The sequence below is a fragment of the Pongo pygmaeus genome, chromosome 2 (genome assembly GCF_028885625.2).
Source record: "Pongo pygmaeus isolate AG05252 chromosome 2, NHGRI_mPonPyg2-v2.0_pri, whole genome shotgun sequence".
In the NCBI taxonomy this organism is placed as follows: Eukaryota; Metazoa; Chordata; class Mammalia; order Primates; family Hominidae; genus Pongo; species Pongo pygmaeus.
Window position 1 is genome coordinate 203,725,363 of NC_085930.1, and position 22,068 is coordinate 203,747,430.

A 22,068-nucleotide genomic window follows, 5' to 3' on the forward strand; every position below is an offset into this window, starting at 1 on the left:
GGTGTTTAAGTTTATAACATATATAATTCTGGAGTTTTAAAAATTAAAACTTCACTGAGACTTCTGTGACATTTTTGTATTGTTGAATGAGAGAAGGAATTATCCCGCTTTGTTTTGTAGTCCTAGATTTTTTTTCTGAGAATTACACATACCTACCAATGTTAAATAAAGATTTGATAAACCCATCTTTAAAGACCACACAAGCCAAGAGTGCTTTAATGATCTTGAAATATAAACAGCACAGCTAGCATTCTAAATATTATTTTATTTTCAAACTTGTAAAATTTACAGTAACTGAGAAGATAACCTTGTACAGTTCAAAATCAGTTCTACTTTTTGCTGCTGAAATAAAATATGACCCAATACGTTTAAAGCCTTAACTTTACTCACTGAACAATTTCAATTTTAATACCTATACAAATATATATAAAAAGAATTTTTGAAAAATCAGAATCATCCAACTGTAATAACCAAATTGTGACAATTCTTTATGAGGGCAAAACTTAAAACTTCAAGTCAGCTCCTAAAAATAAGAATGACATAATATAATTTAATGAATACATGGAAATTTTACAAGGATACCAGCTAAATTTTAACAAAGCTCTACTCAATACCCACTTTATCACTTCCCATCTTGGACTTTCTCTTATAATATGCTTTTGTTTCTGTGTTTAGGCTTAAGGAAGACCATTGTATCCAATATACACCAAACCAAGACTGTATTTACATTTGTAAAGTGGAGTCTTTGTATAATTATAGTTTTTTGTATGTTACAAAACAATGTGATAGCTATAACAAAATAAGTTATAATTAGGAAAGATAACATAATTACCTGTATTAGGATCAATATGAAGAAGAGTTTAGCCTACACTATACCATTCATTCTTGCATAGGTACTTTATTGCTTTTATCATATACACTATTTAAAAAACAAAATCAACCCTTTTATTCAGAGAAATCCCACAGAGTTTTGTCTAATCGTATAGTATTTGGCAAAAAGGGGGATGTTACCTTTGGACTGACAAATGATACGTGCATTTTACTCTCTCTTTATAAAAAAAAAATGCAAAATATCATTTATATGCAATGTAATAAAACAGTTTGCATTCTCAAAATGTCCACTTACGTCATTGAGAGATTTTCTATTTCAATTGTTCAAGCTACTCTGTTCTTAAAACTTTCATACTTTCCCCTAAATTGTTAAAAAGTATGTAACTTTTTAAAATTCCACATTCAAGGTTAAGAATTTTAAGACTCTTATGATTGCTAGATAGATTTCAAAACATTACTACTATCTATGATGAAAAATGCTGCGGCAGGCAATAGGAAACAGTGATAAGTCCCAGACTGAATATTCAAAACTGGCAGAAGTAAAATGGCTTAGAGAGAAAACTGGCACCTACTCCTGAGATAATCAAAAAGGCGAATACATCAATAAATTGGTGACAATGGCTACCTCTGGGCTGGGTGGGAGTGAGGAAGAGAAATTAGTGCCTTTTGAATGCCTTCCAGAAGGAAGACTGAATAGGTGACTGAATATATGCCTAAACTTCTAATTCTACAATGCATGGCCAACCCTGGGTCTAAACTTGTAGGAACCTTTGAAGTACGTCATGGTGCTCTATCAGACCATTCTCTTTGCCTGCATCTTACCCCAGGCAAGAGAAAGTTGTCATTCTGAAGGCTCCTTTAACAAGTATATTTCTATTAATTAGATTTATTTCTATCTCCTCTACATTTTGGCCCAGCTGAAAAAGCATGTGCCTATAATACAGCGTAAGTAGCAGCAAATTCTAAAAAAGAAAAAGAAAATTTGAGACAGCATCTTGCTCTGTCTCCCAGGCTGGAATGCAGTGGTATAATCTTGGCTCACTGCAACCTCCGCCTTCCGGGTTCAAGCAATTCTCTTGCCTCGGCCTCCTGAGTAGCTGGGACCACAGGTGTGTACCATCATGCCCAGCAAATTTGTTGTGCTTTTATAGAGATGGGGTTTCACTATGTTGCCCAGCATGGTCTCAAACTCCTGGACTCAAGCAATCTGCCCACCTCAGCCTCCCAAAGTGCTGGGATTACAGGTGTGAGTTACCACGCCCAGCCCTAAATTATTTTTATCAAACTAATTCATCTAAGTGTTAAGTGTGCATCTTATGCCAGGTTCTTTACTATATTAGAACAGTAGGATTTACAACTTCATCCCCAAAACAAACAAAAATAAATGAAAAGAGCACAAGAGTCAACTTTAGATTCAGTGGCTGGCTTTGTCGAGCAACAGTGTAGTGGCCTTCAGGTGGCTGGAGGTGACTAGCAATTTGCAGTATCTTTGAATTCACTAACAGAACAAAATGCAAATCTTTGTGAAGACCCTGACCATCGGCCTGGAGGAGGAGCCCAGTGACACCACTGAGAATGTAAAGGCCAAGATTCAGAGTAAAGAAAGTATGCCCCCTGCCCAGAAGAGGCTCATTTCTGCAGGCAACCAGCTGGAAGATCACACTCTTTCTGATTACAACATCCAGAGTCAACCCTGCACCTCAACTCCATCTGAGGAATGGCTGTCAGTTCTTCAGTCTCCTTTTCACAGTGCCCAATGACAGCATTAACTCTGCACCGTAGCCATTTGCCCCAATTGAAATTTAGAAATGACCAGTTTCAGTAACAGCTGAACCTGTTCAAAATGTTAATAAAAGTTTTGTCGCACAGAAGCCAAAAAAAAAAACAGTCAACCTTAACTTTTCCTTAAATAACAATTAATTCAACATGAACTATGATGTAAGTTCCTTCACGCTGGTCTCAACTTCTTCTCCACTAAAATAAGGCAGATAGAATAATTTCTACAATAAATATCAACCAAAAACGTTTTGAGCTACACAAGCATAGCCTTTGTATATGGCCTGCTGGTACACTCTTTCACCACTAGGGGATGTTCCAACATTAGTAAGGAAAAAAGGCTGAGTTACAACAAGACTTAATAAATAGAACTGCTGCAGTTATCTGAAGTGATCAAGAATGATTAAAGATGAGAAATTATCTCAAAGAACTAAAAACAGAACTACTATTCGACCCAGCAATCCCATTACTAGGTATATATCCAAAGGAAAATAAATCGTTCTACAAAAAAGACACATGCACTCATATGTTCATCACAGCACTATTCACAATAGCAAAGACATGGAATCGACCTAGGTGTCCATCAACAGTGGATTGCATAAAGAAAATGTGGCACACATACAGTATGGAATACTATGCAGCCATAAAAAAATAATAAAATTATGTCTTTTGCAGCAACACGGATGCAGCTGGAGGCCATTATTTAAGCATTCGAATTAATGCAGAAACAGAAAACCAAATACTGTATGTTCTCACTTATAAGTGGGATCTAAACATTGGATATACATGGACATAAAGATGGGAAACAATGGACACTGGGGACGACTAGATGAAGGAAGGGGTGGGGCAAGGGTACCTATCAGGTACTCTGCTTACTACCTGGTTGATGGGATTAATCATACCCCAAATCTTAGCATCACACAATATGATGCATGTAACAAACCTGCACAGGTATTCCCTGAATCTAAAATAAAAGTTGAAATTTTAATGAGAAATTATATATTTTAGTACCACTGGAGATGGTGAGATGGAAAGCAGGAATTACCTTTTTAAAAGATGCCCTGCATTCATGTGTCTCAACAAAAAATTAAGATACGCAATAAAACACAAAACAAATGATAATGGGGTAGAGAGAGACAGCTATATTAATACTCCCTTTACATTCTAGTCTGAAACTAGAATTTAGGGATCTTGCAAAGTTGTAAAGCAAGGGAGAGAACAATAACAAAGAGCAAATGAACCTATTACAGAACAAGATGATCTATTTACAGTATAAAATTATATGGTAAGACATTATTTGCTCATTAAACTGGTGAAAAAAAAAAAAACCTGACAAGGAGCAACCTTATACATTGGTCTTAGGAGTGAATCTGTCCTACCGTTTTAAAAAACCAATTGACAAGATACTTAAATTTTGTCTACAGCCATACCACCTTGAACGTGCCAATCTCGTCTCATCTCAGAAGATATTTAAATTTAAAACCTATACACTTTGATCCAACAATCCCAGTTTTTAAAATCTATGTACAAATACATATATAGGTACACACGTACAAAACATGTATATTGCAGCACTGTTTGCAGCAGGGGGAAAAAACCTAGAACCCACCTTAACGTCCATCAATAGAAGAATAGATGAATAATTTATGGAATTAAGGAGAATGAGTTAAATCTATGTGTAGCGACCAAGATAGATCTACATAATATATAAAAACAGGAAAAAAGGAATATGTCTAATACACTATTTTTATAGCAACCAAATAAGTCTGTGGATATGTGTTTTTAAAAGACCAAAGAGAAAGGTATCAGATACACACCAAACTGTTAACATCATCTCGTATTGCAAGGCAGAGGCTACCATTAACAGTTTCTTCAAATTCCTCTGCATCTTTAGATTTATGAAGTAGAGTATAAAAGTTTTGTGCTTTCTTTTCTTTGGGGGGTGACAGTGGGTATTTAAAAGCAAAAACACCTAGTGAGAATAAATAAAAGAGCTTATGGGGTTTTTTTTAAGAGATGGGGTCTCACTCTGTCACCCAGGCTGGAAGACAGTGGCACCGTCATAGCTGACCACAACCTCGACTCCTGAGCTCAAGGGATGCTCCCTTGAGCAGGAAGGGGCTACAGGCCTGAGCCACCACACCTAACTAATTCCCCCAATTCCCCCATAAAGATGAGGTCTCTTCATCTTGCCAGGCTGGTCTCGAACACCTGGGCTCAACAGGTCCTCCCACCTTGGCCTCCCAAGCAGCTGGAAATAGGAGTATGTTAAAATAAGAAGAAAAGAAATTGTGTGGCATGGGCATTTAATATAATAGAAACTGACAAATCAAGAGTTTCAGTAACAGCTTGTGTAAACAAACCAAATGGATAAATAAGCCTAATTCCCCCAAACTAAAAATTATACTTTTAAGTTCAGAGTTAAGGTAAAGGTTTTTGTTGAGTAATATGTAAATTAATGTCTTCCATTGTAATGCAAATTAACAACTATTCATTTGAAACTGTAATGCTATTAATAAAAATCTCAAATAACTGTTGACATTTCAGTCATCAAATTAAAGATGGTCTCTGAAATTTAAACATTCATGAATTCTCATTTTACCATAGCTAAAATCAAGACACTGCTTAGATACAACCTTACAGCTGCTGCCGGCAAGTGACTGCTGTGATGCAGTGCTCACTGCACACTCATGCTTCAAACTGGCCACACTGCTCAGACTACTGCCATGTCAGCTAAGTAATGTGCACTGTTGCTAAGACTATGTTGAGTTTAAATTACTAATTAAAGTATTCAAAAAGATTACACTGTAGTTGCATAATAAAACAAAAAGTAACATTCTACATAGAAAGATACTGAAATAGGGCAGCACAGTGGAGAGGAAAAGCTAGGATGAGAAAAAGGGGAGGCTAGGGAATAGTATAGGCATAGCGAAGAGTAGAGAAGAAAAAAAGAAGAGTAGAAGAAAATTTTCCAGAGGTTATACTTCCAAGTCTTCAGTGTGTTAAAGACATATAAACCTCAGAAATGTTTGTTTTTTCTTATTGATAGCAAACCTAAAAATAATTTTTTTCCACTTCTGTATGGTTCACTTCAGAATTACTATACAATCTGAAACAAAGCAAAATTAGTTTTTCTCATGACCTACACTACAGAATGATTCATATTTCACTCTTCCAGATTCTGATTTGAAAATCCAACCACAAAGAAGCATAAAATCACTAGGAAGCTATTCTGTACAAAAAGTACAATCCTGCAAATGTATAAATGTAACTCATAGGTACTTGGGTCAACTTTAAGTTACATGAATTTGGGTTTTTCTACTTGAGTCCTTTGTCTAATCTGAAACCTACCCATGCTAACTCAGCATAGGCAATACAAAGGCCGTTAACATTTACATTCAACAAATATTTCAAAAATACAGTAATATAAGTTGCCACTGAAGAAGTTAATCACCTTATTCATGGTACAACCATCATAAAAACGTTAACTTTCTAACCTCCTATGATCGTCCTGTATGCCACTATCCAGGATTTAAAAAAACCACACACATACACACACACACACACACACACACACACACACCGCCCCCCCACAATCAATGTATTTAGGCACTATAACAACCACAACAGTGAACCTGTATGGGAATATTTAGTTTACACAACACTTTGATGGGCATTATCTACTCTACTTACCAGAATACTGCCTTTCAAAACCAGAAAAAAATCATCTTCACTTAACCAAGATTAGTATTTTTCATTGTCCCCAGAAAGTCAAGCATGGGTGACTTTACATCAAAAAGCCTTACCAACAAATTTAAGGAATGACACGTAGGCAGCACCATCTTTCAAGGGACAAAATTCATTTAAAAACCAATTCTTACTCCACATGTACTTGAAATACATTTCTCCATAAGGAAAATAGTGTCTAGATTCCTAAGATAGCCCACAAATGCCCATTTTACCTCCTACAACTCTGCTGAGCTGCAGTTCACATTACACTAGCCTGGGTTGCTGGGCAGGTAGCCAGGTTACCAAGCCTCCATTTCCTCTGCCCACTTCTTAATTATTAATATTCCTCAGGCTCTTCTCTTTGTAACAATCTCATCAGGGGTGGCACTACTGGACCATCGCGATGGCAACTACCAATTCACATTTTCAGCACTGATCTCTCATGTGCTTCAGACCCACAGATTCAACTACATGTTTGCAGACAGCTAACATTCAATAGGTTCATTTTCTCTTTCTTCCAAAAAATCTGCCCCACCACCCAGCCACCACCAATTCCCCCTACTCCTTTAATGAGTATGAGTTGCCTAAAAAGCCAAGCCAGGAATTCAGAAGCCACCTTCGAACTCTTCCTATCTCACACCTTCTATATCCAACCGGCCACTCATCTTACGACTACCCTTCTCAAATCCACCTCACCATGCCTATCTCCATCAGCTTTGCCTTGATTCAGGTCCTGAGCCCTCGTCTCCCTCATTCAAGTCTGTATGCAGCCAGATATGACCATTTCTCTCTCTACGTAAAATTTCAGTAGCTTCCCACTGTCTGTAGTAGCAATTCCCAAACCGGTAAAAGAGTACCTTCAAAGTAAGTTTTTTTTTTTTTTTCAAAAAAATTAAATTGAACTAGATTAAACAATATTAAGCAGGCCTCTCACTAGCAAAGTTTTGAAGTCTTACAACGCACAACATGATGTATTTCCCTGCCATGAGGAACTGGGGTGGAAGGGAGCCCCAGCAGGGTTCCAAGGTCAAAGTCAAAACTGATTGCAAGACATCTAAGATCCTACAGACTCTGGCCCTGCCTAGTTGTCAACACCATCTGCCATTCATCAATGGTTATCACTTGCCCCTTACAAACCTTACATGCCATTCATTTAGAACACAATCTGTAGTTCTTCAAAGAGCCCTACTGTTCCCTGACTCTACTTCTTTATATAGAATATTCCTTCTGCCAAGAATGCCCTTCTCTTAGTCTGGCTAAAGAGCTCCTACTTGCTCTTCCAGGACCAGCTCAGGCTACTAAGCTTTGATTGTCCCTTCCACCTCCTAGCAGAGGACTACCCCACCTTTCTCCCACCTCTGCAGGAATCAGAGCACTTGTCCAACAACACTGAACTTCCAGACTAAAAACCTTAAAGGCTGGGAACCAGGCAAGCATCCAGCAGCACAGCTGAATAAAGAAGACAGGGCAAGACTGGGTGAAGAAGGGGTGGAATCCCTCTTCTTTCTCCAGGCAAAATTTGACAACAAAGTAATTTTGTCTTTGGCATGCTCCCGCATCTCATCCCTATTCCCCTTTCCCAGCTCTCCCAATATCCGGTGTTCCCAGGTCACTCAGTGACCTCATGGAACTCTACACAACCGCCACCACAGCACTATGTTCTTCAGATCAACCCTTCCTCTTCCTCTTAACCAGGATCCTTCTGTTCAGAAGTTAATACATAAATTAGTGACAGCTTCTCATAGCTGTTAACCTAAGATGAATCACTAAGAAACAAAATTTTAAATGAAGTATGCAGAGGATATGGGGAGTGGACACTCTATTGCACAGAAAGGCTGGCCCAGAAGAGTCTATGAGTCTCTTCCTGACTGGGCCCCCCAAAAGTGTTTCCACCTCACTTCAGTCACTCCTACAGATTAGCTGCAATGAGTGCTACAGGCAGAGACAGAGCTGGGGCAGGCGCTACCATCCCACGGATCATCCATTCTTCTTGGGTTGAATACCTCTGTGTATTTGTTTTAGTTTGAGACCACTTATGGTTAATTCTTCAGCAGACAGAAAGTTCTCACCAACATGTTTACCAATGAACTTAAGTGTCTTCACTCTAGCCAAGCAGTTCCCTGAAATCTAACCCCAAACTACTGCTTGACTAGAAAAAGGTAAATTAAATAAATCAGAAAACCAAGATGTTGTCAAGTATCCTAATATTTCAAATAAATCTGTAAATATTAAATTAGCATTCTAGCAATAATCATTCTGGTTTATTGCCAACTTGATTTCATAAAAACTCATTTGTTAGAATGGTATTGCCTACCATGTGCCAACTAGTGGTCTAAATGCTGGAGGTTACAAGATTAAATTTCTAACCTTAAGGAACCACCACATCTAGTAGGCTAGACAAATAAGTAAGCAAACAAATATCAAACAAAACGGTGACCAATGGCACCAGGGAGAAAGAGTGGAGAACCAAGAACAGAAAAGACTTCAGAAAAGAACTATCCCTTGATCTAAGACCTGAAGGATGTAAAGTTGATCAAGCAAACAAGCAGTAAGAGGAAAAATATTAGGGAGAAAATAGAGAGATGAAACCCAAGCAGGGGAACTGCCACATGCAGAAGCACTATAGTGAGAGATCCTAAAAAATGCCAGGAACACAAGTTATTTAAACTGACTGGTGCACGGGGTGATAGCCTTTAAGGAATAATTACAAATGGAGGTTTAGAAAGATAGGACAGGATCAGATTATAAGGAAGGATCTTGTTAGACATGATAAACAATATAGATTAACTTGTCGGTGATGGAGATTCTGAACTTTTATCACCTGAAAGAGATCCTAGGCCAGGCCAAGGAGCCATATTCCTGAAGAATACAACGTGAATGGTATCCTCTGGACTTGTGCAATGCAACAGCACAGTGTTTACCTGCTGGACTGTGTATGTGTAAGAAAGCAGAACTCATTCATCGATGTCTCCCCAGCATCCAGCCCTGTGTTTGGCATGTACAGGAACTAAAACACTACTAAATAGTTAGAAGTACCAACGCAGTCCTAAGGGTGTAACCAAGAGGCCCTAACCAAGCCCCCTTCCTTGCTACCTATAAAATCACAACTCTTATACACTACAATAACTTATCATTGCCACAACTATTAAGGGAACATGAAGAATGGTGATTCACTATGGGCTGCATCAGAGATGAGAAAGGATTGGGGCGGGGGGTACTCTTTAAGATGCTTCTGAATCTGACTAAATTAAGGAGCTTATTCTATTCTTTTCATCAAACACTGAACAGAAAACCATGGGTTAGCTTAAAATTATTCTTCAACTAACTCTAAGGCAGTGCTGACAATTATGAAAAGTACATTTTCATATCAAAAAGACCCATTAAATATTTCAACTAAGCATTTGCTAGGGTAGTCTAGTCTTTCAAGTAAGTGCTACAGACAAAATTATGTCATTTGCCTATTGTACTTTACATTTTACTTAGTATACTAATCTACTTATTATAATTAGCATTAAATAGGTTTCTATCTTTTGTGCTTAGGAAAATAAACATAAACATTAAAAAAAGGAGAAACAAGGAAACTACAGATGAAAATTGTAAATGAGCTTAGAAAACTCTTGACTTAAGAAGCTAAGACATGATCTAGAGACGAATGAAAAATCTTTGGTCTAAAAAAATAAAATAAAATAAAATAAAATTTAAAAAAAAGAAAAATCTTTGGTCTATAAGGAACCAGTGACTAGGATTCCATGTTTAAAGAGAAATCTAAAGGTCACAAAATTGAAATATAATTCAAAGTCTTCTTTAAAAAAAAAGTAGAAATATTTGACTTATCAGAATTTTTAAATAAAAATAAGGCATATAAAGTCCTATAAAATAAAAATAATTACAGATAGTTTTAAATTTTATAAGGTGGTCAGAGACAGAGACATTGGGTAACAGTAACATAGAAGATGGGAGAGAAAACAGACTGCAAACACACCAGAGACACAAAGAGAAAAACTAAAATATACATAAAATGTATATCGGAGATACATGAGGTTAACATCTTGAGCTTTTGAGGATGTTGCAACTAAAGATACAAAATCATGGAGTGTCTTGGACATAAAAAGCCTGAATACAACATTATTGCCTGCTGTTCCAGTTAACAAAAAAACAAAGAGCAATCATCAATCACACCCCACACACACATCTGACTTGTTTTGAATATCTTCAATGTTACTAAGTTAACAAATAATAAGTTACCCTTCACTCAGACTCTTATCCTTACAATTCTCTAAGGTACCCTTTATCACCTCTATCTGGCAAATAAAAAAGCTCTCAGAGGTTCAGTGACTTACTTAACCCAGACTACAAGACTGGTATGTGACAGAGCTGTAATTCAAAATCACTATGGCTCTGAGGCCCACATTTTTATCCAATACACCATGCCCTCTCCCAGGACATAAGACTGTTAAGTTTCTAGCCACCATCATGTTTTTACATACTCATGTTTTCTTACTGTGCTATCCCCAGAGTAATATTTAAGTTCAGATAATTTAAATTTCATGGAATCCATTAATAATTTATATCGCTGTTTTAAAACAATGCAGATCTTGCTAGCAGTAAGGAATAAATTTATTCTTTAAAAAAACAAAACAAAAACACTCAAAGTAGTTGAGTATCCCCTCGGAATGATAGAAAGTACCAATAATCTCCTAATATTCTCAACTTTATTACCTAGCCTTTTAATTATACTAGATCTTTTTGTGGCATAACCTTAGGGAGACAGCAGATGTTCATAAATACCTAAGTTATTTCTCCATTATTCACACTGTGGAGTCACATCATATATGCACTTAATTAAAACCAATTCAACTACTTACACTCTGGGGGGAAGCAACAGAGAAAAATAATTTAAATAATGATGATAGTATGCCTTCCTTTACATCCCTGACCCAAAGTGAGCATGAAATGAAGACTATAAATCTGCTATGCTCAGTCAATCTAAAGACCCATTCACCTGTCAAAACAGTCTCACATAGCTGATGAGGATTCCGGCTCACCAAAAAAGGGACTTCTCTAAAACTACAGGAAAAACTGGCCGCTGGAATTGAAAGACAGAATGTCAGTTTCCAACCAGTTTTCAAATTGGTGCCTTTTTAAAAGACTTTTTCCAAGGGTAATTTTGACTACACAGGATTTTTATGTGAGAATTTAGGCCCAAAGGCCCCATGAGCAGTGACTGCACTTTATTCAGCTCTTTAGATCAATCAGAAAAAAATCAGGACCCAAAACACCAGTCTTTTATATCAAAATAAATAAATAAAATATACGTCATCCTATGTCACAAATGGAAAAAAAAAAAACAGAGCAACAGGGACGCTATAAAGAAACCACCCTTAGACACATATGTGGGAGCAATTCCATGACTCATTTTAAACAAACTAAAAATAGTTTGTTTCAAGAAGTCTGTCAAGCAAGCAAAGGCAACCCTTAAAAGTTGGCTCTCACTGGAAAAAAAAAAATGCAAAAGTTTTGAGATGTGCCATTACTACGGAGTACAAAATTAAAACATGGGTGAAAGGAATACCCAAGCTAGAGAACGGATCTGGGGTTCTAACCCCAGATCCTTGATGCTGTCACTTACTTCACTTTCCTCTTCTGTAAAAAGGAACTAATCTAAATAATCCATGATCTCTCTGCATTATTTTCCAGTCTCACACCTCTTTATTTCAATGTTCAACTCCTTTGTGAAAAAAATAAGAAAAACTCACTGAGCTAGAACCATCTTTCACCTTACCACCCAACATCAGTTACAAGTATTTTTACTTCAAACTTGAGAAAGATTCTGTAGACATCAGCAATTTCCAGACCACGTAATTAGGAAATTCTACTTTACATACTTAACTGACTTTTTCTGGAAATTTATTTCTTATCTAACTAGTCTCTGCGTGTCAATTGATCATTTAAAACCAAGATCCACAGGGAGTTAAGTGTAAGAATCAACAAAAAAGACAAAATTCTGATTAACAGATTAATTTTGTGGTCTTGACGTTTACTATTCAAGTTAATGTTTTACCATCTCAGACTCTAGCAAAGGCTCCAATATGGCCCTGTGGGTCTAAGATGTTAACAGATATGGTATTGGCATAGTTCCCTCTAGAGAATTGTTTTATGGAAACTTTTCAGCAATCACCATCCTCAAACAACTTTCCTCAGTGTCAGACATTTATTTGGACAGTTCTCTCCTTTATTCCGTTTTTCTCCCTTCTTACTGATTACCATAAAGTCATTTTTTAAACTATCATAACAGTAATCATTTTTTCCAATTACCATTTACTCATGTCATCTCATTTTACCTCTATTTTTAACCTTATTAATACAAATTATTTTTGGTTCTGTTTTAAGACAAAGTCTCGCTTTGTCACTCAGGCTGGTCTCAAACTCCTGGCCTCAAGCCATCCTCCTGCCTTGGCCTCCCAAAGCACTGGGATTACAAGCATGAGTCACTGTGCTTAACCTACTAACACAAATGGTTTTAACTCCTTTTATAATCACTAGTTATCTAGTGGTAACTGATTAACTTTAGGACCTTCTTCTACCTTACAAATATCTACTTTTCTCCAGACTAATTTGAGCCCAGAACTTTTTCATTGTTTTAAACCTAAATCTTAATTAAAATTATGTGCCAGAAATCTAAGCCTCTTATTTCTCTACTCTCAAAATATGATGTTCAACAAAACTCAAACGAGAACCTGACAATTTCCTTGCTTCTTGCATGCTATCTGAACTTAAGTGGTTAATTAGAACATGGTTTTGGCTGGGCAAGGTGGCTCATGTCTGTAATTCCCACACTTTGGGAGGCTGAGGCAGGAGGATCACTTGAGGCCAGGAGTTCTGAGACAAGCCTGGGCAACAAACCGAGATACTCGTCTCTACAAAAAAATTTTAAAGGCCGGGCGTGGTGGCTCACGTCTGTAATCCTAGCAGTCTGGAAGGCCGCGGCAGGCGGATCACAAGGTCAGGAGTTCAAGATCAGACTGGTCAACATGGTGAAACCCTGTCTCTACTAAAGATACAAAAAATTAGCCAGGCATGGTGGTGGGCACCTGTAATCCCAGCTACTCGGAAAGCTGAGGCAGGAGAATCGCTTGAACCCAGGAGGCGGAGGTTGCAGTGAGTGGAGATCGCGCCTCTGCACTCCAGCCTGGATGACAAGACAAGACTCCGTCTCAAAAAAAAAAAAAAAAAAAAAAAATTTTTTTAAATTAGCCAGACATGATGGCACACACCTGTTGTCCCAGCTGCCCTTGTTGCTGAGGCAGGAGGGTCGCCTGAGCCCAGGAACTCAAGGCTGCAGTGAGCCATGATCGTGCCACTACACTCTAGCCTGAGTGACAGAGCGAGACTCTTTCTCTGGGGAAAAAAAAAAAAGAAAAAAGGACGGGGTGCAGTGATTAATGCCTGTAACCCTAACACTTTGGGAGGCCAAGGCAGGCAGACTGCTTGAGTGCAGGAGTTTGAGACCAGCCTGGGCAACATGGTGAAAACCTACCTCTACAAAAAAAAAAAAAAAAATTAGCTGGGTGTGATGGTGCACAACTGTGGTCCCAGCGACTCTGGAAGCTGAGGTGGGAGGACTGCTTGAGCCCAGAAGGTCAAGGCTGCAGGGAGCCATGACAGAACCACTGCACTCCAGCCTGGGAGACAGAGCAAGATCCTATCTCAAAAAAAACTCAACATGGTTTTGACGACTACAGATTTACTCTCTCCATAGGCCAATTAGCTTCATTTTCACAAAAACTATGTTCCAAAACCAAGGCTAAATCCCATCCGCTACCTCTTGGATCCTGATGAGATATGGCATATTCAGAATACATTCAGAGGTAACACCAAGAAGAAATTTAATTTCTAATTTCTTCTGGCTACTCTAGGCACACTGCCTATCGGGTAGCCCTGTTCTGTAAGCAGTATTAAAAAATGTTTTTAAAACTTTAAAAAATAAGAAATATGATTCTAAGAAGGGAGAGAGAAGGGAGAAAAGGATGAGTACAAAATATCTAAGAGTTAAACTGAGCTATATTTGAATGGATGATAAATGGAATAGGAGTTGGCAGCTTATCACCTATCAAAGAAAACAGTTAAAACAGTTCACAGTTGTGTACTAAAAGAAGGTGATCTAGTGTCAAATAGGTGAATAGTGATACCTATTAAGATGACATATCTGATTTATCACCAGAATCTGAGGTTCAGAGATGTTATGTTGCCTAGTCACATACAACTAACCTCATAAACCCAGAGACAGAAACCTCTATGTTAAGCACATTAACACAGAGCTAGGTTTCTGTCTGTCTTCAAAGTCGGTTATACTGTAAGCTGCTTCACTTCTTTAATTTTTTTTTTTTTTAAACAAAGAAGAATACTGTTACCTGAAAGTGTTGAGGATTAGTTGAGACCATATGTAAAGAAAGGAGCACTTTTCCTGGCACATAATGGTTTCTTTCCTTCTTCCATTCCATATATTGAATCAAACTATGCTTGTATAACGTGGTGGTTTTGTAACTATTGTGAATATGAGGTTTTAGAATATGAATATGCTTTATTCCTAAGATAAACAGTAATCTTAGGAGATAGGCACTAGATCATATTACCATAGATATACAACCTACTCAATGGTCAAACTCAGTGAGAATGAGCAGTGATGGGGACGCCCTATGGAACTTTGTCTTTATTCTGTCTTTTTTCTCAGTCTGAGTGATGGTGGAAATAAGAACTTCATACTTGTGAATGACAACAAAGTGGTTTATAATTTCGAAAATCTTGAAGACAGAAATAGGATTTCAAAATGAGCTTGATAATGTGGTTTCTCCAAAGTGGATTCTGTATGCTGTATATTTGGTGATCTAAACTAACTATGTAAGTATCAACCGCCAAGCTCGGTGGCTTGCGCCTGTAATACCAGCACTTTGGGAGGCCTAGGCAGGAAGATCACCTGAAGTCAGTAGTTCGAGACCAGCTTGGCCAACACGGTGAAACCCTGTCTCTACTAAAAACACAAAAAATTAGCTGGGCGTGGTGGCGCATACCTGAAATCCCAGCTACTTAGGAGGCTGCGGCAGAAGAATCGCTGAAACTCAGGAGGCAGAGGTTACAGTGAGCCGAGTTCACACCACTGCACTCCAGCCTGGGCAACAGAGCAAGATGCCGTCTCAAAAAAAAAAAAAAAAAATTTTAAAGCAACCAAACAGTGTCACTTTTGCTACCCAATCCCCTGCCCAAAGCCAGGCATTGTTGTTCTAACAAGGCTCCAAATCTCACTTAACTATTTCACTCTCTGCCTGATCTAACGGTAGGATAATGCAAATCAAAGATAGTAGCAAAAGTTATGTTCTACAACAATCATTAATAATAGGTTTACCATTTCGAACAACTTCCAAGCACTGATTTGCCTTAAAGGGGTTGCAAACCAAGATGAGATGCCCACACACATTGATTTTTGGCAACTGTAGTCTATTAAGCAAAGCAACAAATCTCTAGAGAAAATAATGCCACATATATTCCAGTGAAACAAAATTAATACACGTGCCTTGGTAAAGAGGCTGAGTTCTAATCAAAGATAGAGCACTGTTCATTATGTACTCACCCTTCAAAGGAATCAAATCGAAACACTTTCATTTTAGCAACGAAACTTTTTAAAGGCTTTATTTTGCAATAATCTTTCAAGTCCCTGCATTTCTTAGATTCTTTAAATTCTAGCTTCTTGCCTCAGAGATCTAAAATAGCCATGACATACCCAGGTATGTTCTACTCATTTAGTTAAAATCGTATAGAGGAACACAAGTCTGTTTCTAGGTGTACGACTCCATACCCATTCATTTTGCACTAATATAACCACTAAATATAGCTCTAAGACACTGATGATTAAAAGCGGTTAATTATGTGAGTGATTCATACCTCCTATGTCCAAACACCAAGATTCAGGGATGTCTGTCAGATCTATGGGAAGAGGAAACAATAAACACCTGTCACAAAGCTTTTTCCACACCGGGAAGCCCCCAGCTGAGTTCCTGCCAATCCCAACCCGATTCCCTCCCCCTTCATCCCTACCCCTCACCTCCCCAAAAAAGCCAGAGGTCATACTTCCACCAGACCTGACTCTGTGAAGGGAATGGAGAGACAGAAAGGCCATAGCGAGAGTGGCCACGAGAGCACCGCTAGGGGAAAGGGCCCTGGGTTTTTCTAGTCCTCACTGCTACAGAGTCCGAGTGGGAGGCCTCAGGCAAGTCAGAAGTCACTTTTCCTCCACGGGACTCACTCCTTTTATCTGTAAAATGCGGAGATGGCAAGCAGCTCCATACTCCACGGCTGAGGACGAGCTAGGGTCCCGCACAGACCCATCGAGGGCCCTGCCAGCACCCCTACCGCCTCTGCCCACAGGACCTCCACCTCCCACAGGACTTTCCGAAAGGTCTGACTACCAACCACCCCGCGCCCGGCGCTCCACGCTCGCCCCCGGCAGGCAGCGTGTCCCCCCCAGGCCTTCGCACCCACCGCGTGGGCTCCTGCCCTGGCCTCACCTGTCCCCGACACTCCCCGTCCCCGCGATGCCCAACTCCGGCCCGAGAAGGCTGGCCGCGACCTCGCCCGGTACCCGCCGCCCGGACACCACCATTCGCCTCCTCGACCTCCCCCGTCGCCGCCGCCCACCCGCCCCTCGCCCCTCGCCCCGCTCACCGGCCGCCGCCGCGCCGCCTCCTCCGCGGCCTCCCTCGCGGCCGGACCAGCCCCAGGGGCCGCGGGGAACCCGGCCGCCGCTGTTGCCGCCGCCGCCTCGCCTCAGCCCAGCCCCATCGCCCTCGGCCGGCGCCGCGCGCTGCGGCTCAGGGTGAGGGAAGGAGGCGCCGCGGCGGGGCCGGGCCGGCCCTGGGACGTCCGCGCTCTCCTCCTCCTCCGCGCCCGCGGCGGCGGCGGCGGCGGCGTGCAGCCGGCAGGGCGAGAACAAGGGAGGGCGGCGGGAGGTGGGCAGGGGAGGGGGGCGGTCTGCACTCCGAAACGGCCCCCCGCCGCCAGCGACGTAGAGAACCCCCCTCCCCTCCGCGGCGGCGCCCGATCACGCTGCGGGGAGAGCCGGCAGGCAGGCGGGGGAGCGCGCGCGGGCTCAGGACTCCCGCGCCGGATGTGAGGTCACGTGGTGGCTTCATCCCCGCGCGGAGGGCGGAGGGGCGCGGGCGACGTCAGGAGGCGGAAAGGGGCGGGGCGATTTATAGGCCCCGCCCACTCATCGCCTTTGCCACCCTCGAACGGGCCAAAGAAAGAAAGAGGCAGGTAAGGGGAGGCGAGGCCATCCAAAAACGCTGGGTGTCAGGCCGGGGTGGCTAATGGAGGGCGGCTCTTCTGGTGGGATGAAATGGGACGGCAAATCCCACTTCATCCCCTTTGGGCTATGACAACATCATAGTCCAAACTCCCATTTTATGAGCAGGGAAACTGAGGCTCAGTGACTAGACAGACGTTGCCCAGAGTCATAGTCATGGAGGAGGCTTGTGCTAGAATGGTGGGAGAGGAGACCAGAGCCCAGCTCCCAAAGCAAGGCTCTTTCATTCCGTTAGCCACCCTCGCCCCCGCCAAAACAAACAAACAAAAAACTGACATTCTCATACGACCACGGACGCTGCGCCCCGGCGGCAGGCGGAGGACAGGGAGGAGCGCACACGAGAAAGCTCCCACGCGCCCGCGGCTCGCCTCCGACGGGAAGGCGCCTCTTCCGACCGTCCTGGATGCAAATTAAATACTTCCCTCCGCAGAAAACTTATCTCGGGGTAGGGCCGCAGCCGGATTTCCAAATCGCGGGTTTGAGTTTCGCGGCGTCCTCTTCGCGACGCGCGCAGGGAGCGCGCCCGGCCACCTGCAGCCTCGGGCTGCGGCCATCTTTCCGCCTGGGGCAACCTGGCCTGCGGCCTTTGTGCCCGGCCCGCTCCGTGACTGTTCTTCTTGCCGCTACTTACAGAACTCAGCCGCCTTAGCGTCTTAGAGAAGAGGACAGCATGCACGCGGACCCCGTCCACCACACCTGGGGAGCAGGGAGCCCTTAGTCCCTGGACAGTTACCAGGGCCGCTACCCCTGGTCCACGCACGTGATGACATCTCCCCTGGGGCAGCACACCGCCCCGAGTCTGCGACACTGATAACACCTCCCGCGGGCAGGAGCGCGCCACAGCCACCCCTGGTCCCCTAGATTGTGTGAGGCTGGCATTTCTGCCCGCCTCTTGGCGTGGACAGCACGCTGGACCGAGATGGAGCCACAGCTTTCTCTTCCCAATCCCTGGCCTCACCGTTTTGTTTCATACCTCACCGTTTGTTTCAAACCTCGTGGTGTTGAAATGATTAAATGAGATAAGGGGTGTGGCAGTGTTGGGCAAACCACAAGAAAGCAGTCTGGGTGGGGTCTGGCCCTAAAATCCTCCTCCCCCACCTCCCAGGCTTCTTTGCCTGGCTGCTTCCTCTCAGCCTTTAAACAGGCTGGCCTCTCTAAGTCCTAAAAACAAAATTATCAAGCCAGCCTCCTCCTGAAGTGCCCCCTCCAACTAGCTTCCAAGTGTTTCCTGTGGACCTCAAACAGTGGTCTTCCCCGGCTGTCTCTGCTTCCTCATTTCTCAACACTTGGCATTCTGGCGTCTCCTCCCCAACTCTAACCCTTCACCTTGCTGAGGCAAGAGTAACTCATGACTTTCATTTTGCCAAACCTTGCAGGCATTCCTCAGGCCTTATCTCTCTGGTTCTTTCTGCTACATTTGACACCTTGGGATGGCTCTCACCTCCTGGAATCTCTCTACTACCTTGGTTTCAGAAGAGTGAACCCTCTCAATTATCATATGAAGGTAAGTAAAGTCTCTGCCTCCTTGGTAGCATCTACTTGTGAATCTGCACCTTAAATTCAGGATTCCACTCTAAGCCAACAACTTTATTCACTTCACTCATTCTTCTGGGATTGCCTGCATCCTCATGGATGCAGCTCCCAAATTAGCAATTTCCAACCCAGACCCCTTCCACAAAATTTAGAACCAAATATCCAGCTGCCTGCCAGGCAGCTCTAGCTAGATATCACAGAGACACCGCAAACTGGACATTTCCAAAACTGAACTCATTCTCTTTCATAGCTGCCCCTCCCTCAGCTGTTGGCACCACCATCTCCACAGTCATCAGAATTAGAAAGTTGGGAATGAGTGAGTCATTCTTAATTCAGCCCTCTGCCTTACCCAATCACCAAGTCCTATCTATTTCACCTCCTTAATAAGCCTCAAATTCCTATGGTGGGCTGGGCACAATGCTTCGTGCCTGTAATCCCAGCACTTTGGGAGGCCGAGGCTGGTGGATCACACGAGGTCAGGAGTTCAAGACCAGCCTGACCAACATGGTGAAACCTCATCTCTACTAAAAATAGAAAATTAGCTGGGCATGGTGGCACATGCCTGTAATCCCAGCTACTTGGGAGGCAGGAGAATCGCTTGAACCTGGGAGATGGAGGTTGCAGTGGACTGAGATCGTGCCATTGCACTCCAGCGTGGCTAAGAAGAGCAAAACTCCATCTAAAAAAAAAAATTCCTACGGTGGTTCCCACTGGCATCCATCCTTTCCAGCCTGAACTGTTAGACAAATTCAGCCTTCAGAGTGAACTACAATGCACTCCATTTAAAATCCTAAGAGTTCCCCTAGGCTTCTGGCTGCAGTGTATACCTCCAAGCTACCCGGCATGAACCTGTCAACGCATTCGGGCTTTTAAAAAATCACAAAGAGCCCCAGAATTCGAGGTGCAACCAAAGTAAGGCAACATGCAGCCAGGCAAGGGAAAGCTATAGGAAAAAGAGAAGAGCATTCGGATATTCCAAAAACTTTTCTGTTACAGATGTTTTGAGAATGGTGAAAAAAGAATTTGGACACTGGCTTTAGAGGAAGTGCTGAGTCACCAGGAAAGGCTTGAGCATGTTTATAGGTTGAGGGAAAAGAAGGTGCAAGAAAAAGAGGAGAAACCCAAGATAGGCGAGAGAAAGGGAGTGGAACAGTTTGGAGAAGTTCTGGAAGGCTTACTGGTTCTCAAGTCATGATGATTCTGGGTCCAAGCCCACTGCTTCCCTCTGATCCTACTCACTGTAAGTGCCAACCCTGATTGCAGCTGCATGGAGGTAACAGTCATGCTAGTAAGGTCTGACGTCACTTCTCACAAAGGCTATTTTGCATCTCCTCCATCCTCAAAACCCCCATGTTTGTGTGCCCTTCCCTCTCACTGTCCCCTTACCTCCTATTTCACTAAGAAAACATACACCATCAAGAGGAAAAATCCTCATCTTCCCACCGGCAAATCTGTGCATCATCCTACATCGGCCCCAGGGTCTCTTTTCCCACTCCAGAGGAGCAAAGCCTCCTCCTAACAGAGCTAGCTCTCCACAAAAATGACCGCTGTTAGGCCAACTCCAGGGACTAGGCCTTCCCAAAATATTACTGTTGCCAACTCCGGAGGACACTTTGCAGGCCTTATCTTTCTAGTTCTCTCAGCAGCATGCATCTCCTATCCCTGAGACACTTTGCTGTTAGTTTTGATAACATACTCTATTTTGGAATTCCTCCTCCCTGTTTCTCTTTGTCTACTCTGTCTCAGCCTCCGCAGGTGCTTCCTCTGTCCTTCTCTAAATGTTGCTGTTCCCCAGGGCTCAACCCGGGATCCATTCCTGTGTCTATACAAAGTTTGTTGTTTTTTTTGTTTGTTTTTAATTTGACATCTCTTGACCTTACAAGAGTTGTGGACGGGCTTCAGAAGGATCTATAAGCTCCTTAAACTTGGACGCAAATACTTTTAAAGGAAGAAGTGGAGCTTTTAGCAGCTTCTCAGAGGTGTCTGGGTCCCCAAAAAAAGATAAGAGGACTGATCCACATGCTCTCCCTTGGTGGCCTCATCTACCATGGCTATAGCTGTCATCTGCATGTACGTTAATAACTGTCAACTGAGGCTGGGCGTGGTGGCGCACACCTTTAATCCCAGCACTTTTTGGGAGGCCGAGGCGGGCGGATCACCTGAGGTCAGGAGTTTGAGATCAGCCTGGCCAACATGGTGAAACCCCATCTCCACTAAACATACAAAAATTAGCCAGATGTGGTGGCGCGTGCCTGTAATCCCAGCTACTTGGGAGGCTGAGGCAGGAGAATCACTTGAACCCAGGAGGTGGAGGCTGCAGTGAGCTTAGATGGCCCCATTGCACTCCAGCCTGGATGACAGAGCAAGACTCTGTCTCAAAAAAAAAAAAAAAAAAAATGTCAACCATATGCCTGCAGCCCAGGCCACTCCTCAGAGTCCCTTGGCCATTCCTCCCTATCATTTTCACACGGTGTTTCACTGGTGCCAGATAAGTTCACTTATCCCAAACTTAACTCTTGCCTTTCTTCCCCAAACCAGCTCCTCTCTCCTGGGCCTCCTGACCTTAGCAAAGATGCTGTCACCCAAACAACTGCTGAAGCCCAAAACCTGGGAGTCATTCTTTACACCTCCCTCTCCTTTACCACCCCATCCAATCCAACACCAAGTCCATTTCAAATCCTTCCCCATTGCACAATCTTCACTGCCTCTAGAATAATGCATGTCCCCCCATCTCTCACCTGGCATGCCCCCCATCTCTCACCTGGCATGCCCCCCATCTCTCACCTGGCATGCCCCCCATCTCTCACCTGGCATGCCCCCTCATCTCTCACCTGGCATGTCCC

General features: G+C 42.4%; 1 protein-coding gene across 10 annotated transcripts in view; it reads right to left on the reverse strand.

Moving 5' to 3' along the window:
* Nucleotides 1-17,497, reverse strand: part of ATP13A3 (ATPase 13A3) — an 83,565-nt gene extending 66,068 nt beyond the window's left edge. For 6 of the 10 annotated variants that reach the window (XR_010125806.1, XR_010125805.1, XM_063662568.1 and 3 more), the window contains exons 1-3: nt 17,053-17,497; nt 16,273-16,314; nt 15,405-15,526 (exon numbers count right to left, since the gene is read on the reverse strand). The gene's annotated coding sequence lies outside the window, so the exon portion shown is untranslated. Of the gene's footprint in view, nt 1-15,404; nt 15,527-16,272; nt 16,315-16,895; nt 17,011-17,052 lie in introns of those variants that run through there. The other 4 variants (XM_063662566.1, XM_054483797.2, XM_054483799.2 and 1 more) reach the window with 3 other exon arrangements.
* Between the last annotated feature and the right edge of the window lie 4,571 nt (nt 17,498-22,068).